Here is a 16,680-nt window from a genome sequence, read left to right as displayed (position 1 = left end):
TTTTATTAAAAACGTTTATATTTATTTGTGTGTTTGTGTGTTACTTTTTTCTATTTTTACACTTTTTCTTCCCTACGGGGGCTGCCATTTTTTTTTCCATTTCTGTATGTGTCGAATAACGACACATACAGACATGGAATACGGCAGCTCCAGTCCCATAGGGACTGCGAACGGGGCCCGTTCCATCCACTTTGGTGTACGCCGTGTGTGTGGGAACGGCGCATGCGCCGCTCCCACACAGTCCGATTTGAAATGCGCACCGTCCGGCGCCATTTTCCTGTGGACCGGAAGTCGTGGCCGGGCAGTAAGATTACTACTTCCGGTCGCGGCTTCGTGTTTCAGTGTGTTTTACTAGTGTATGTAAACCTACTACACTGTGTGTTAGCTCAAAAAATGGCGACACACAGTGTAGGAGGTTAGACCGTTCAAACCCCTCGTTTCTCCCTGCACTAGCCAGGATAAAGGAGGGGGGGATTCTGAGAGCTCACTAGAGCGAGGGATTTTTTCCCAATTTTGCAGCATAAAGCAATGTGGTTGCTTTACCACATGCAATGCTGCAATTTTGGGAATTGCTCCATCTAGTGACCAGTGCTGGGAAATATTATAAATTGAATCCAATGTATAATATTTCCTGACTCGTGGAAAAAATTAAAAAAATTAGAACAATGTTTAATCACCTACACACTAATTGTTTAACTAAAAAAAAACAAACATGTTTTGCTGGCAACACATTCCCTTTAACTCTCTTAATCCCCCAGGGGACTTGAACCAGCGATCGTTAGGTCAATACACGGCAATACTTATATATTGCAGTGTATTGTGCAATTAACCTGGTCATATTAAGCCCTTTATTAGGCCCCCAGTGCCATGGAGTTACAGTGGGGGCTCACCCCTTTTTTTTTAATGGCTTATGGTACGATTACACAGCCCGACATGGGCCGTGTAAACAAGCGCCGACAAACAAGACATCTGGTTGATCGGCAATCATTTGCTCCTATCACCCGGAGCAATGATTGGATACTTATAGGGTGGAGCACTCGTTGCTACTATTGCTCGTCCCTATATATTTTCATCATGTCGGCAGCACACCTTCCTGTTTACGCAGGGTGCCGACAATGATGATCTATAAGTCTGCATAAAAGAGAAGATCAGCCGTTGAACGAGCGTTTTCTCATCCATCAGCTGATCGTTGCCTTTTTTACACAGGGTAAAGATCGGGAACGAGTATTCATATGAACCCTCGTTTGCCCGATCATTGGTCCGTGTAATAGGGCCTTTAGATGCTGTGGTTGCTATGGACTGCGGCATCTAAGTAGTTAAACAATCAGCTGCAACATACAGAACAATGGCTATGGAGTATATGGAGTGGGAGCCTGCTCCATACGTCACCCCGCACCATGACATACAGTTACGTAATGGTGCGGCCAGGGGTTATAAGCCAGATTGATATGACAACATTCATATTTTCTGAATTTCTCCACACTAAAGAAAACCGAATTCCTTTGAAAACAGTAACGTTTTTATGGCCCTATTTTATCCGATATTCTCTACAATAGAGATGAGAAATATAGCAGTTTCAGGTATCCGTGTCAATGCTGTTTCGAGAACAAAACAAATTTATTTCAGATTGAAAACTAGATGAACAAAAGATCCTTTACATTGTATGTATCACACCAATAAAGCTAAATAGGTTTGTACATGTGTAAACTAACACTGCTCCACCTGCAGCTAAAGAACAATAGCCATTGTCTGTAACTCACTTTCTGAAATCCTCCGTTTACTCACCATGTGTCCTTTCAATAAAGATGCAAAGCACGAAGAAAAAAACCAATATATATATAAAATAGGAATATAAAAATCCTATGTTTAGCCATCGATTTTTGTAAATCTCCTAGAGTAAAACTATGCTACTTCATGGCTGGAATCACACATGCAGTCTTTGATGCAGTTTTTTTGAGCCAAACACAGGTGTGGATACAAAAGATAGAGGTATCAGTCTTTTCTTTATACTTTTCCTGACTTGCCTAAGTAGAGTCTTGTGTTATTGAACCTTCACTTATCCCTTCTTTTTCCCCCACCCCTACCTTTGAGAAAAGACACGTGACACCGAGGTTGGATGTGAAATGGTCACAGCAGCCGTTTATTAATTTTCACAGTTTTTTTAAAATGCAATTTTGATCCGAAACATTCGGATAACTAATTAGGAATCCAACCAGAGAATTCCTCCTAATAATTCACATGACCCAACATGGATCAGAATCATAAATAACAATTAACGTTAACATTAATCCGAGCAGGGGAAGTCCTTGAAGCCATTTTTTGATATGCTTTACCTCGAGTTAGCCATCTGCAACACCACCAACACATTATCTCCAGCCGTAAACCAGCTCGGAGGCACCGCTCATCTCTGCAGATGGCTCCAACCACCAGAAGACCACTTCAAAGGGATAACACCCTATGAAGTCTTCAAACCATGTACCTTTTTTGGGGGACGCATACCCCCGATGCGACCCCCCCACCATTTCGTACTGACCGACCTCAAGGACTCCCCCCGCCAGCTGCTATGACACCTGGACCTACTCCAAATGAAAATAAAACAACATGTTAGATAAGCACACAGTAAAACAAAAACAATCATAGACGAACTCACATAAAGACCACAAGGGACAAACCAAACAAAGGGCGGGAGGGTGGGAGCTTATGCAATTAAGTGTTTCTCCTCCCGCTGCTTCCGGCTCAATGCCGAAAACAGCGGGAAGACTGGTAACGTCCCCTAACTCCTCCCTACCTCTCGTCTACCTCCCCCTGCATCTCCCTCTTATTAACCCTTTCCCTCCTAGGTCCTGTCATGGAGGCTTCCCCCTGAAGCCCTGCGGGCTGCGTCCAGCCTCTTCTTGACTTGCCTAAGTAGAGTCTTGTGTTATTGAACCTTCACTTATCCCTTCTTTTTCCCCCACCCCTACCTTTGAGAAAAGACACATGACACCGAGGTTGGATGTGAAATGGCCACAGCAGCCGTTTATTACTTTTCACAGTTTTTTTAAAATGCAATTTTGATCCGAAACATTCGGATAACTAATTAGGAATCCAACCAGAGAATTCCTCCTAATAATTCACATGACCCAACATGGGTCAGAATCATAAATAACAATTAACGTTAACATTAATCCGAGCAGGGGAAGTCCTTGAAGCCATTTTTAGATATGCTTTACCTCGAGTTAGCCATCTGCAACACCACCAACACATTACCTCCAGCCGTAAACCAGCTCGGAGGCACCGCTCACCTCTGCAGATGGCTCCAACCACCAGAAGACCACTTCAAAGGGATAACACCCTATGAAGTCTTCAAACCATGTACATTTTTTGGGGGACGCATACCCCCGATGCGACCCCCCCACCATTTCGTACTGACCGACCTCAAGGACTCCCCCCGCCACAGCGAAACAGGCCTTGACCACCTTAAGCCTGTGAGTTCCGCCACACCACCACCGCCCTTTCAATTCCTTCTGCTATTGCCAGGCTCCACAGATCAATCCCAACCTCGGTCAGATGAACCCCATCACTCCTCCAGTAGTTCCCCACTCCTGACTCCAAATCCCTGTGCCGCACACAAATGCCCCCATTCTTGGCCACAAAACGGGACACCGCCCGATTTACTTTGATGCGAGCCTTATTGACCCTCTCCACTGACCTAGCCAGCCGCCAATGCTTCCTCGGAACAATGTCAGACCACACTATCACTAAGCCGGGATAAGAAACCCACAAACACAACATATCGTGTTTGATATCCCGCACCAACTCACGAAAAGGGCGAACCCCCAAATCATTTTCACCCACGTGCAACACCAAGACTTCTGGAACCCTATCCAGCCGAGAGTATGTCTGAAATTCCGCTAACACCCTGCTCCACAACATACCTCTAAATCCTAGCCAATGCAAAACCGCGTCCTGCCGCGGAATGCGCAACTGGCGACCATCAGGGCGGACGTCCACCCTCAAAGCCCCCCAATGCACGTAAGAGTGGCCCAACAACCACACAAGACACGGAAGCTGATCTGAAACGGAAAAGAAAGTTAAATACAAGCACACAAACGTTTTTACCCACTAACAACATGACTCATAACAAATGGGGGCGCACGTAGGACCTAAACCTGTTGGACTCCCAACGGCCAATGCGCCGCACCCCCTCATCATCCAGCCCCCAGCGCCCCGCCTCGGTTGCTGCGCCAATCCTGAAGGAATGAGAGGAGTAAGGGCCCGCCGCGACGCCGACCGCCACCAAGCATTTTTTAAATACTGCGCCAAATTGAAATCTGGACAAGAATGACCCATCCTCGTGACATAGCAACGGCAACTCGGGAGACCCCACCTGTGGTTTAAAAACACGCATGCAGGTGACCGGACACATCGCCGATCCCGGGAGGGCAAACAAAACTATCCGCTTTCCTTTACCCAGTTGGTCAGTTTTTGACCGCCGCAACCATACCTCGAGCCGATCCCCATATAGGCTCACCTCCTCCAGTCTCAACCCCCCTGCCCGCTTGGTACTAGGTGAAACCAGCTCGCCAATTCTAAGTGCCCCAAAGAACGCTAAGGAAAATGCTAACCGAAATAACTCCACCTCGGACGAAGAACGACAGACAGACACTAGCGATACGCCCAAAGAGATGAGAAGAGAAAACGACACGGGCCTTCTACAATCCGCTTCGACCCTACCTCAACGCAGACCCTTTAAAGCCTGTCCCACTAAAAATTCCTTAGACACATCCCGAAAGCCCCGCAACTTAAAACCAAAAGCCAACGCAGAAATAAAACAATTGACCTTTGCCAACGAAAACCCCGCCTCCCAGGCGTCCCCCAACCAATACAAAAGTGCCACCAACCTGTTTCGATCCGTGCTGACGTTACCCAACTCTCTTACCCACTCATCCCACTGCTTCCAACAAGCAGAATAAGCACTCCACATCGTACGTGCCAATGATCTTTCCACCAATCGCACTACGGGACCGAAACCAGATCACAGAGATGTTCCGGACAAGCCAAACCGAGACGCTCCGCTCCCGGTGCCAATTGACGAAATCGATCCCACTGCGAGCAAGAAAGAGCATCAGCGATACAATTCCGTACCCCCGGCACATGTACCGCCACCACCCACGCGTTCAAAGACAAACACACCAAAACCAAATGTCGCAACAACTGAACTACCGGAGGAGAGGATGCAGTGATGTTATTAATGGCCAGCACCACCCCCATGTTGTCGCAGTAAAACCGAACCTTCTTATCCCTGAGCCTGTCCCCCCAAATGGTTGCCGCAACCACGATAGGGAACAGCTCGAGCAGGGCCAGATTCCGCGTGAGTCCACTGGACACCCAGCTAGCCGGCCAGTTACCTGCACACCAAGGACCACCCCCGTACGCTCCAAACCCACCTGCACCAGCCGCATCCGTAAAAATTTGTAAGTCACTCGTATCCTGCGCTGGAGCCAACCATAGCGAGCGACCGTTATACTGACCCAAAAAATCGTCCCAAACCTACAGATCAGCCCGATGCTCTTCCCTGAGCCGCACAAAGTGATGTGGCTCACGAACCCCCGCCGTCGCAGCCGCCAAACGTCTACTAAAAACCCTCCCCATTGGCATAATCCGGAAAGCGAAATTCAACTTCCCCAGCAGCGACTGGAGATCGCGCAACGTAATTTTTTTTAACCTACAAGCCCGACGTACCTCCTGATTCAATGACCCTAGCTTATCCGCAGGAAGACGACACTCCATTGCCACCGAATCAATTTCAATTCCTAAAAAACAGATGGTCGAAACCGGGCCCTCAGTCTTTTCTGGCGCCAAGGGGATCCCAAAATCCCTCGCAACCTTCTGCAATGAATGAAGCAAATTACCGCAAATAGGCGAACCCCCCGGGCCGACGCACAAAAAATCATCCAGGTAATGTATCAAAGAGTCGACCCCGGCTACTCCCTTCGTCACCCATTCCACGAAGCTACTAAATGCCTCGAAATACACGCAAGAAAGGGAACACCCCATCGGAAGACACCTATCCACATAAAAAGCCCCATTCCAAAAACAACCCAACAACCGCTGACTTTCTGGATGAACCGGCAACAACCGGAAAGCCGCCTCAATATCGGTTTTTGCTAACAGCGCGCCGGGCCCAGCAGCGCGAACTAGCCCCACCGCCTTGTCGAATGATGTGTACACAACGGAGCACAACTCGTGATCAATCCCATCATTCACCGACGAGCCCTTGGGAAACGATAAATGCTGAATTAAACGAAATTTCCGAGGCTCTCGCTTTGGCACAATACCCAATGGGGACACCACTAAATCCTTTATTGGTGGATCAAACGGCCCCGCCATGCGACCCAACGAAACTTCTTTAAAAAGTTTTTCCGACACGACCTCGGCATGCAAGTAAGCCGACTTAAGATTGCGCCGCGTCACCGGAACCTCATAAGGAGGCGGAGGAATAATGAAACCAACACAAAAACCTTCATAAATTAACTTGGCCGCAACCCTATCCGGATACTCATTTAGATACGGGACCATCCTTTCCACCCTCACCGGCGACACCCCCTTGACCAGCCGAGGAGGACTGGTTCCCTGACCGCTTCTTCCACATACATTTTGCAGCCCCGTGGGATGAACCATTACATTCTGAACACACGTGCTTGAACTTACACGTGGCCCCGAACTTACACTGGCCATCGTTAAATTGCCAGCAGAATCCCAGTTTTGCCCCTGAACCTTGCCCGGCCTGGCTGGACTGACCTCCTTGGCCAACGCTCCCAGGAAAGGACTGCTTCACCGGAGCCGTAACCCTCAACCAAAGCGCAATATCCTTCTGGTCCCACCGAATCGCCGGCCGAACCGCCTTTCGCTGACGGAATTGCTCATCGTACCTTAACCACGCCTGCCCCCCGTATGCCCTGTGAGCTTCCCCGATGGCATCAAAATAGCAAAATAACGCCGAGCAATTTTCCGGCGCCTTCTCTCCGATCACGCTGGCTAATATGGCAAACGCCTGCGACCAATTGACGAACGTCTGCGGGATAAGCCTATACCGCCGACGTTCCTCCTCCTCCTTCTTACTCTCGTCCCGCTTGCCTTTATCCAAATTGAATTTAGCAAGCGTCAGAAGAGAAAAAATCTCCACATACTCGTCCTTCCAGATCCGCTCGCGGACCTCCTGTTTTAAGTGCGCCCCCAACGGACCTTCGAAGCAAACATACACCTCGCCACGAGCACGATCGTCAAGACGCACCCTATCACCATCTTTTTGCGCCTCGGTCTGCACCGATACCGCGACCGCCTCCTTAGATGCCGCCAGCCCTTCCACAATCCCAGGACGCGACTGTAACGATCCAACCTCCCGGGGACCTTCCCAAACTACCGCCGGGGACACCGCCGTAACTACCGGCGCCGCCGCCCTATCTAGACGCCCGACCAGCTCCCGCAAGCAACCTACTAAATCCGCTAAGCCCGCGCCGTCGCGCCCGACCGCGCCGCTACCGGCAGCCGATGCCACGCTTGCTGCCCCCCCACCGACACCCGACATAAAAAAATCACTGGATACGGCAAAGAAGGAGTTATGCACTCACCGGGCTGCACAGGCGCTGTGTTCCCGTCAGCCGGACCATCCTGACCTCGCCGAAAATCGTCCAATTCGCCTTCTTCAAGGTCCTCTCTCGCAGACGACTGGCCATCCCACCGACATCTCCTACACGGGGACAACGAGGTGTTGACAGATGGGCTGGCCACTTGCCGCCCGACCGCGGGGACCCAGACTTCCGACCGGACCTGTTGCCTCGTCGCCGCTGCAGATCTAGGCGTCCTCCTCGACGGTCTCGAGTAAGCCTGCCCCCTGGCCGGAACATCACCATGCGGGGCGGCCGTAGAATGTTCTCCGGTTCTTGCATCTGATGGAGGAGGGGCGACAGGGAGCCCGGCCTGCGACCCCCTGTTTACCGCCGGACCTCGTCGCGGCTGGGGATTCCTGCCAGGACGCAGGGCCTGGGAAGAGGCGGCCCTCCCAGCTGCCTGGCCTGCAGCATCCTTTGAAGGGCTTCCCTTGCGACGCCGTGTCCGCGGGACCACCTCCGGGCTGAGGCGTTCTGGAGGGCGGGACCGCCGGGAGCGACGGGGAGACCCGGCCCGAGCCACCGTCGCCCCTGACGACGCTCTCTGCCTCATGCGAGCAGGAGCGCGTGTTTCCGACTCCCCCCCCGCCGCCACATTACTGGTACTAGGGAGGGGGCCGGGGGAGGGGAGCCTGTCCCCCTGATCAACAGACCTTGGGCGCCGGGCCTGAAGTGGCGACGCTTCAGCCCCCGGGATCCTTGCCAGTGCAGCCACGGTCTCCTCTAGCCAGCCGGGACCGTGGAATGCAGCTGCTCGAGCATGCAGACCTCCGACATGGCAGGTAAGCAAAGAGCGGGGCAGCAGTGGGAGCTTATGCAATTAAGTGTTTCTCCTCCTACTGCTTCCGGCTCAATGCCGAAAACAGCGGGAAGACTGGTAACGTCCCCTAACTCCTCCCTACCTCTCGTCTACCTCCCCCTGCATCTCCCTCTTATTAACCCTTTCCCTCCTAGGTCCTGTCATGGAGGCTTCCCCCTGAAGCCCTGCGTCCAGCCTCTTCTTTCTTTTTGGATCCAATCCTGTCCTTGGCTTAAAAAAAATATATGCCAAGAAAATGGGCTTGTCGAGTAGATGACTTGGATTAGATGATGACAAAGTTGATTGACAACGATGCGGGGTCTTCAGTTGCCCACTAAGGCTTCGTTCACATCTGCTTCAGGGTTCCGTTCTGGCGTTCCGTAGGAGCTTCCCGTCAGAACGGGACCCTGACAAACAAACGTAAACCATAGGTTTTTGTATGCATTACCATTGATTTCAATGGTGACGGATCCGGTGCCAATGGTTTCCGTTTGTCTCAGTTTTGCAAAGGTTCCGTTATTTTGATGGAATCAATACTGTAGTCGACCGCGCTATTCATTCTGTCAAAACAACGGAAGCCTTGCACAACTGAGACAAACAGAAACCATTGGCACCGGATCCGTCACCATTGAAATCATGGTTTCCGTTTGTTTCAGTCAGCATCCCGTTCTGACGGGAAGCTCCTACGGAACATCAGATCGGGACCCTGAAGCAGATGTGAACTAAGCCTTAGTCCAATGGAACATTTTTTGGTGACCTGGGCAAACAAGTTGTAAATTGCAACCACAGGATAATTCCTCGCATGATCTTAATATTCTTCAGCTAAAAACAAGTAATCTCATCCATGCCTTATTGCTGTACTGCAATAAAGTCAATGACATATTAATATTGTGCTGCTATTCTAAAAACTATTTTTTATTTGTATGTGATAAATTAATATTCCCCTTTAACATAAATGAGGAAACTAGTGATGCCATGAACGTGAGTGTCTCCCCCACTCCCCGTGATCTGGTAACTCTGGATCCTATAGAGGAGGCTTTATAATGTCTGCTAATAGGACAAATGTGACTAGTATATCTAGGCCAGTGATTCCTAATCCTATTACCATGGGGGAACCCTTGAAAAACGTTTACAATGCAAGGAAACCGCTTCCCATATGACTACCACCTTAAGGTCGGGTTCACACATCGTGTAAAAATATTACGCTCTTGAACCTGCCTAGAAATCCGTAACTAAATCGAAGTGTTTTAAAACCCGGTTTGCTTACATCGTACTGTGTTGCAGAATTTCAGATTGCAGAACCTGGCAAAAAGACGCTAGAGGTGTAGCGGAGGGTAAGGAATTCTATATTCTGGCTGATTTGTGAACTGCTTTGCAGAAATCAGTTTGCCATCCCTTTTGAAGGGGTGCGTTCCCAGGTAGCGGCGTCCGCTGCGGTCGGAACTTCGCTCCCTTGCGGTGGCCAATGACTCAATGTAACTCAAAATGCTGGCAGAAAAAAAGGATAAACTTTCCTGTAAAAAAACAAACAAACAAACAAAAATTAGGGATGAAATACAAACGTTATAAGTGCTGGAATGAAGTAGAGAAAAAATATATATAAAAATAAAAAAGCTAATTTTTTTTTTATTTGATTTCACGTGGACAGGAAATTAACCCTTTCTTATTTCCATTTATTGCAGACTAATATCTTTCTCAAATCTTTCATGCCCAAAGGTACTGCAGACCTTCGTGACAGTGCAAACGTTGCCATTTTGGAATGCGATCGGTTACATAGTAATATTATTTAAACTAATTTGTATACTAAAAAGATTTTTCCAATGTATATTCTGGCCATATGAGACTCTTTTCCTGCAGTATTTAAAAAAAAAAAAATACCTTGAATATATTTAGAATTATTAGTGAAAAACTTATGAAATATCTACAAAAAAAAATAAAAATCAATGGTTTGCCTAGTTTAAAACACTACAGGTTTCAAATTACAAATATTGTAAAAATTTATTTGCTGTCAAATATATTCGTCAACACATTCTACTTACAGAGAATACAATTATGTTCAGCTTTTCCTACATGTGACAGCTAAAAAAAAAAAAGATTGCACATTTCAGGAATTTTCAAACTTCTTTATGTAATTTTCTGACATCACTATATTTAGGTCACAGCAATGTAACCCAATATATTGCTTTTTAAACTTTTAGTGGCAGAAATAATAATAAAGAAATTATAAAAAAATATTTGTAATTTGGACAACCTAGAAAAAAAATTCAAATCATAATCACCTACTACATTTTGGTTTTCAGTTTGCATTTTTTGATACACTTTTGCGTTTGCAGAAGCGCAGCAATGGGAAAACAGAAAAAAAAAAATCCCCAATACACAATTTTCAGAAAAGTTGGCAGGGTTTAGCGAAAGGAGTTGTGGCCTGCGGCAGCCAGACAAATTTACTATAATTTATGCCAGAAACTGGCATAAATTGTAGTGGAAATAGATGCCAGCTCGAAGCTGGCATAGATTTCTCTTTCAGGCACATGGACGGCCAGGGAGGGGTCTACTTTGATAAGAGTTGTGCGCATATTAATAAATTAGGTGCATCTTCCTCCAGCGATTTTTAGATTAAGGGCGGATTTACACGAACGTGATATACGTCCGTGCAACGAGCGTGATATTCACGCGCCTCGCACGGACCTATATTAGTCTATGGGGCAGTGCTGACTGTCAGTGATTTTTGTGCAACGTGAGTCCGCTGCGTAAAACTCACGACATGTCCTATATTTCTGCGTTTTTCGCGCATCACGCACCCATTGAAGTCAATGGGTGCGTGAAAATCACGCGCACCACGCGGAAGCACTTCCGTGGGACGCGCGTGATTTGCGCAACAGCAGTCAAAAGTATGAATGAAAACAGAAAAGCACCGTGTGCTTTTCTGTTTACAAACATCCAAACGGAATGTCATAATGATGGCGGCTGCGCGAAAAGAACGCAGCCGCGCATCATATGCTGATGCCACACGGAGCTGTTAAGTGCCTTTTGCGCACGCAAAACGCCGCGTTTTTTGCATGCGCAAAAACGCACACGCTCGTGTAAATCCCCCCTAAGACTGTTGTATAGAAGCCAGTCTTAAATCTTCCCCTACATTCTCTATTTGCAGTACCATGAGAGTTACATAGTTGATATGGTTGAAAAAAGACACAGGTCCATCAAGTCCATCCTATAATCCTACCGTGTTAATCCAGAGGAAGGCAAAATCCCCACGAGGTTGATGCTAATTGACTCATTATCGGAAAAAATCCTCCCTGACCCCAAATATGGAAATCAGAATAAATCCCTGGATAAACGTCCCAGCCCCAGAATCTAGTAATCATAACCTGTAATATTATATTTTTCAAGAAAGACATCAAGGCCCTTGTTGAACTTGTTCAAAGAATCAACCATCACAACATCCTGTGTCAGAGAGTTCCATAGTCTCAGTGCTCTTACAGTAAAGAATCCCCGTCTGTGACAGTGGTGAAACCTTCTTTCCTCCAGATGTAGAGGATGCCCCCTTGTCCTTGTTACAGGCCTAGGTGTAAAAAGATCTCTGTACTGTCCAATCATAAATTTGTACATTGTAATTAGATCGCACCTGAGCCATTATTTTTTTTTCAATTTTTTAATAAAGGTCCTTTTACACGACCCGATTTCAGCTGTGAAAATGAGCGCCAATCAAGGTGACAGCTCGTTGAACGGCGCTCATTTGCTTCTTTCACAAGGAGTAATGATCGTTTATGTATAGAGACGACCGATTGTTACTACGGTTGTCTTCCCCGATACATGCGCTGCCAACAACGATAATATTTATTGCTGCATAAACTATATGATCAGCCGGTAAACGAGCGTTTACACAGGTCAAAGATTGGGAACGGGCATTGATATGAACGCTAGTTTGCCCGATAATTAGGGCCTTAACCCCAAATTTGATAATCTTTCTTGGTACTACAATCCACCCATTCCCTGAATAACCTTGGTCGCCCTTCTTTGCACCCGCTCTAGTTCAGTGGTGGTGTATTATATTCATAGGCTGTATTATAAACATGGCGTTCTCTGGGTTTTCACGGATATAATAATTGTCAATCATTGTACTACCCTATGAAGGACTGGCCAGGGTGCCCGTACAAGTAGCAGTTTGGGCCGTGCACCTAAAAATATTGTAAGTTTAGCAATACGATTTTTGGGCCGCCCGTCAAAGTACACGTGAAGCAGATTGTTTTTATGTGCCTCTCCTGTACTTGCCACACAAGCAAATACTGCATCGCAAAACCACGGTATTTTGTGATAAAATCACGTGCAGTTATTGGCCGGGCAGCACACAACCGTTACCTGTACAGAGACAACGCAACACATGGCAATTCATGGTCAAAAGAGCAGATTCACGGAGCCGTATTTAGCTGCATGGCAAAAAGACCGCCATGCGGCACGTGTGAATTTACCCTAACAACTAATTAAAAAGATTGTCCGAGATTAGAGAAACATGTCACAGCTGTCCAGGCGTAGTGTCTGGTATTGCAGCTCAGCTTCACTGAAGTGAATGGAAAATGCTGTACACAAGTGGGATGCGGTTTTTCGAAGACAACAGCCATGTTACCCTAATCCCAGACAACCCCTTCAATTGAGAAACTACTCCAACGCCTCCTTCACACACTAATTTTTCCGGCAATATAAAATGCTTAAAATAAATAAATACTAAAAACGCCAGGGTTATTAAAATGTAATATGCGTTTTAGGCGTTTTTCACTTCGGCCATGCTTTTTCTCTGGTATTTTTAAAATCTTATAACTAAGCCTATTGTAAAAACTCCGGGAAAAAACGCCACACCCAGACCATGCTGCGTTTGAGGCAATTTTGTGGTCAATGACGTTTTTTTTCCAAAAACGACACAAACCAAAACGCAGTTGTATGTAGAGCATTTTATATTTTACTACAGGACTTTAAAGTAACATCTGGCCGCACTAAAAAACCGCAAAAAATGCACAAAATCGCTATTCAGTCTAAGGCTGGATTCACACGAGCATGTTCGGTCCGTAAAGGACGGATTTCGGCCACAAGTCCCGGACCGAACACACTGCAGGGAGCCGGGCTCCTAGCATCATAGTTATGTACGACGCTAGGAGTCCCTGCCTCGATGCGGGACAACTGTCCCGTACTGTAATCATGTTTTCAGTACGGGACAGTACATAACTATGATGCTAGGAGCCCGGCTCCCTGCACTGTGTTCGGTCCGGGACTTGCGGCCGAAATCCGTCATTTACGGACCGAACATGCTCGTGTGAATCCAGCCTTAGGGCTTATTCAGACAAACGTGATATACGTCCGTGCAACAAGCGTGATTTTCACGTGCCTCGCACGGACCTATGTTAGGCTATGGGGCCGTGTAGACAGTCAGTGATTTTTGCGCAGCGTGAGTCCGCTGCGTAAAACTCACGACATGTCCGTTATTTGTGCGTATTTCTCGCATCACGCACCCATTGAAGTCATACGGGGCTGACACACAGAGCTTTTAAGTGCCTTTTGCGCACGCAAAATGCTGCGTTTTTTGCGTGCGCAAAACGCACATGCTCATGTGAATCCGGCCTTAGAGTACCTGTACACATAGTAGCTTGTTGTGCGTGCGGCCGTAAACCGTACGATATAAAGCGCACGAGATTACCGTGTTTTTTTTATGTGCTTTACCTGTAATTGTCATGAGGCCGAATACTGCAGTAAAACCGTGTGCAATTATTGCTGCGCAGTTATCAGCCAGGTGGCGCACAACTGATTAATTACCTTACGTGAAATATAATGTAATTATTCTCTAGAATAATAGAAGTAAAATATATGCACATCTCTCTCTCTCTACATATATATATATTATTGGTCTATCTTTGTGATCACGTCATCGGGATCCACACAATCATTGTCTTCCCCCAGTATTGCGCCTAGAGAATAGCACGACTGGCGCTAAAAGGGGACCACATAAATTAACGGATTCCTAGCACATGGACCAGCTTTAATTTACATGGTGTGGGCAGGAAGGGGTTAAACAGCCTCCTGACCCTATTAGAAAGGATAAAGAGAATTAACTTTGCTGCGTTAAGGAATTATGGACGGCTAATTGTGGCTGTCACCTCGATTAACATCTGTGTGTGAAGGTGTGTACAGCCATTTAAAGTGGCCCTTACCTCATTAGCTCTGCTCAAAGGAATTCCAAAATAATTGGCTTGTGTGATTTTTTTTAAAAATTGGCCATTGACTTGTCAAATTCCAGCCAGCAGGAAAGTGTGTGAAATCCGTCCGGGCCTTTGATAGAATTTCACAGCAAGATAAAGGCGGATATTTGGCTGATTACTTGTTGAAATGTGAGCGGGCATTAGCTGGCTGTGAACCCTCAAGGGAAAAAAAAATCCAGCATCGGAATGAAAAAAGATGAGAATGACTGGGAAGTGGGGGTCATGTATATAAAGCAGCACATCTAAGATGGCACACACTATTTTACAGATTTGTTTTCCTTTTTTGAACTTGGTAGTTGTTGTGGGTGTTGCTGAAAATGGTGCAGATGGGTGCCTGATTTTGGTTTGGGTTCCATAGCGACACAAGGTTGTCGGCGATTTGAGAAAAAAAAAAAAAAAAAAAAAAAAAAAAAAAGTGTCACAATTGTTATTTTTCACCTGGGGAAATCAAAGAAAGCAGCGTGTTACCTGTTTAGTTGGCCATACACATTGGATGTATGTCGTCTGAACCCGTTGATTTCGGCGGAACTGGTCAATCTAATGTGAATGGCGGCATCCCGACTCTCCCCCAACAGCAGATGTTGGGGAAGAGAAGAATCAGGCTACTGAATTTCAACAGGCCCGATCCTTTTGCTCATTTGAAGATAAGCAGAGTAGTCTAGGAGCGGCTTTCTCCCTATTGAATGCACGTGCACGCTCGGCTGAGTCTGCATGTGTATGTGGGAGGAATGGCCTTAAAGGGAATGTGTCACTAGAATTTTTTTTTTTTAGTTAAACAGTTAGTTTATAAATGATTACACATTGTTTTAATTTTTTCACAAGTCAGGAAATATTATAAATTTAGATTCTAATTTATAACATTTCCATATGCTGGTCACTAGAGGGAGCAATTCCCAAAATTGCAACATTGGCATGTGGTAAAGCAACCTCATTGCTTTATGCTGCAAAATTGGAGAAGACACACTCACTCTAGTGTCCTCGCACAATCCCCCCTCCCTTATCCTGGCTTACAGCTTCGTATAGGCTGGTCTGCTGCTAGAGTCCATGAGCCTTGTGGCTGGTTTCCATCATCAGGATCCAGGGGCCATCTAGGGGACCCAATTGTGTGCTGGTAGGCTAGTCCAATTCTGGTTGGAGGGATTGGAACATGGTCCTTATGTTTTGTCAACCTCTATGGAGCACTTTCACCATACGTTATCACATATTCTCAGTGTAAAGCGATCAGCAGTTAGGTAGTCGGCCTAGTTAATAAGGTTCTCTTACGTGGCTCGTCCTGGGCTGTGTAATCGAGCGCCGATCAATGAGATAGCTCATTGATCGGCGCTCGTTTGCTTCTTTCATAAGGAGTATCGTTACTACAATCACTCGTCCCCATACATTTCTATCATGTCGGCAGCGCGTCTCACTGTTTACACAGGGAGATGTGCTGCCGACAACGATAGTATTTTTCATTTTTAAAACGATACAATCAGCCGATGATTGAGCGTTTGCTCGTTTATCTGCTGATCGCTGCCCTGTTTACACAGGACAATTATCAGGAACGAGCGTTTGCCTGATAATTGGCCTGTGTAAAAGGGCCTTAACTTACACACCTTAAAGGAACAGTGTCATCACAATTTTTTTTTTCATATGTTAACCCCTTAATGACCGCCGATACGTCTTTTTACGGCGGTCATTAGTGGGCTTTATTCTAGAGCGCCGCCAAACTACGTCGCTGCTGTAGAATAAAGTAAACAGAGCAGGGAGCCGTGAAATCTCCCTGCTCTCAGCTGCCAGAAGCAGCTGAGGGCTGGGGGCGTCCCTGCTCTGCCGGGTGAGATCGATATTAGTATCGATCTCACCTGTTTAACCCTTCAGATGCGGTGCACAATAGCGAGCACCGCATCTGAATGGTTTTGGAGAGAGGGAGGGAGCTCCCTCTCATCTCACTGACACCCGGCGATAAAATCGCCGAGTGTCTGTGTCTTCTATGGCAGCCGGGGGTCTA

The sequence above is a fragment of the Rhinoderma darwinii genome, chromosome 9 (genome assembly GCF_050947455.1).
Source record: "Rhinoderma darwinii isolate aRhiDar2 chromosome 9, aRhiDar2.hap1, whole genome shotgun sequence".
Taxonomy (NCBI): Eukaryota; Metazoa; Chordata; class Amphibia; order Anura; family Rhinodermatidae; genus Rhinoderma; species Rhinoderma darwinii.
The sequence above is the reverse complement of the archived record's forward strand: the minus strand, read 5'-3'. Positions refer to the sequence as shown.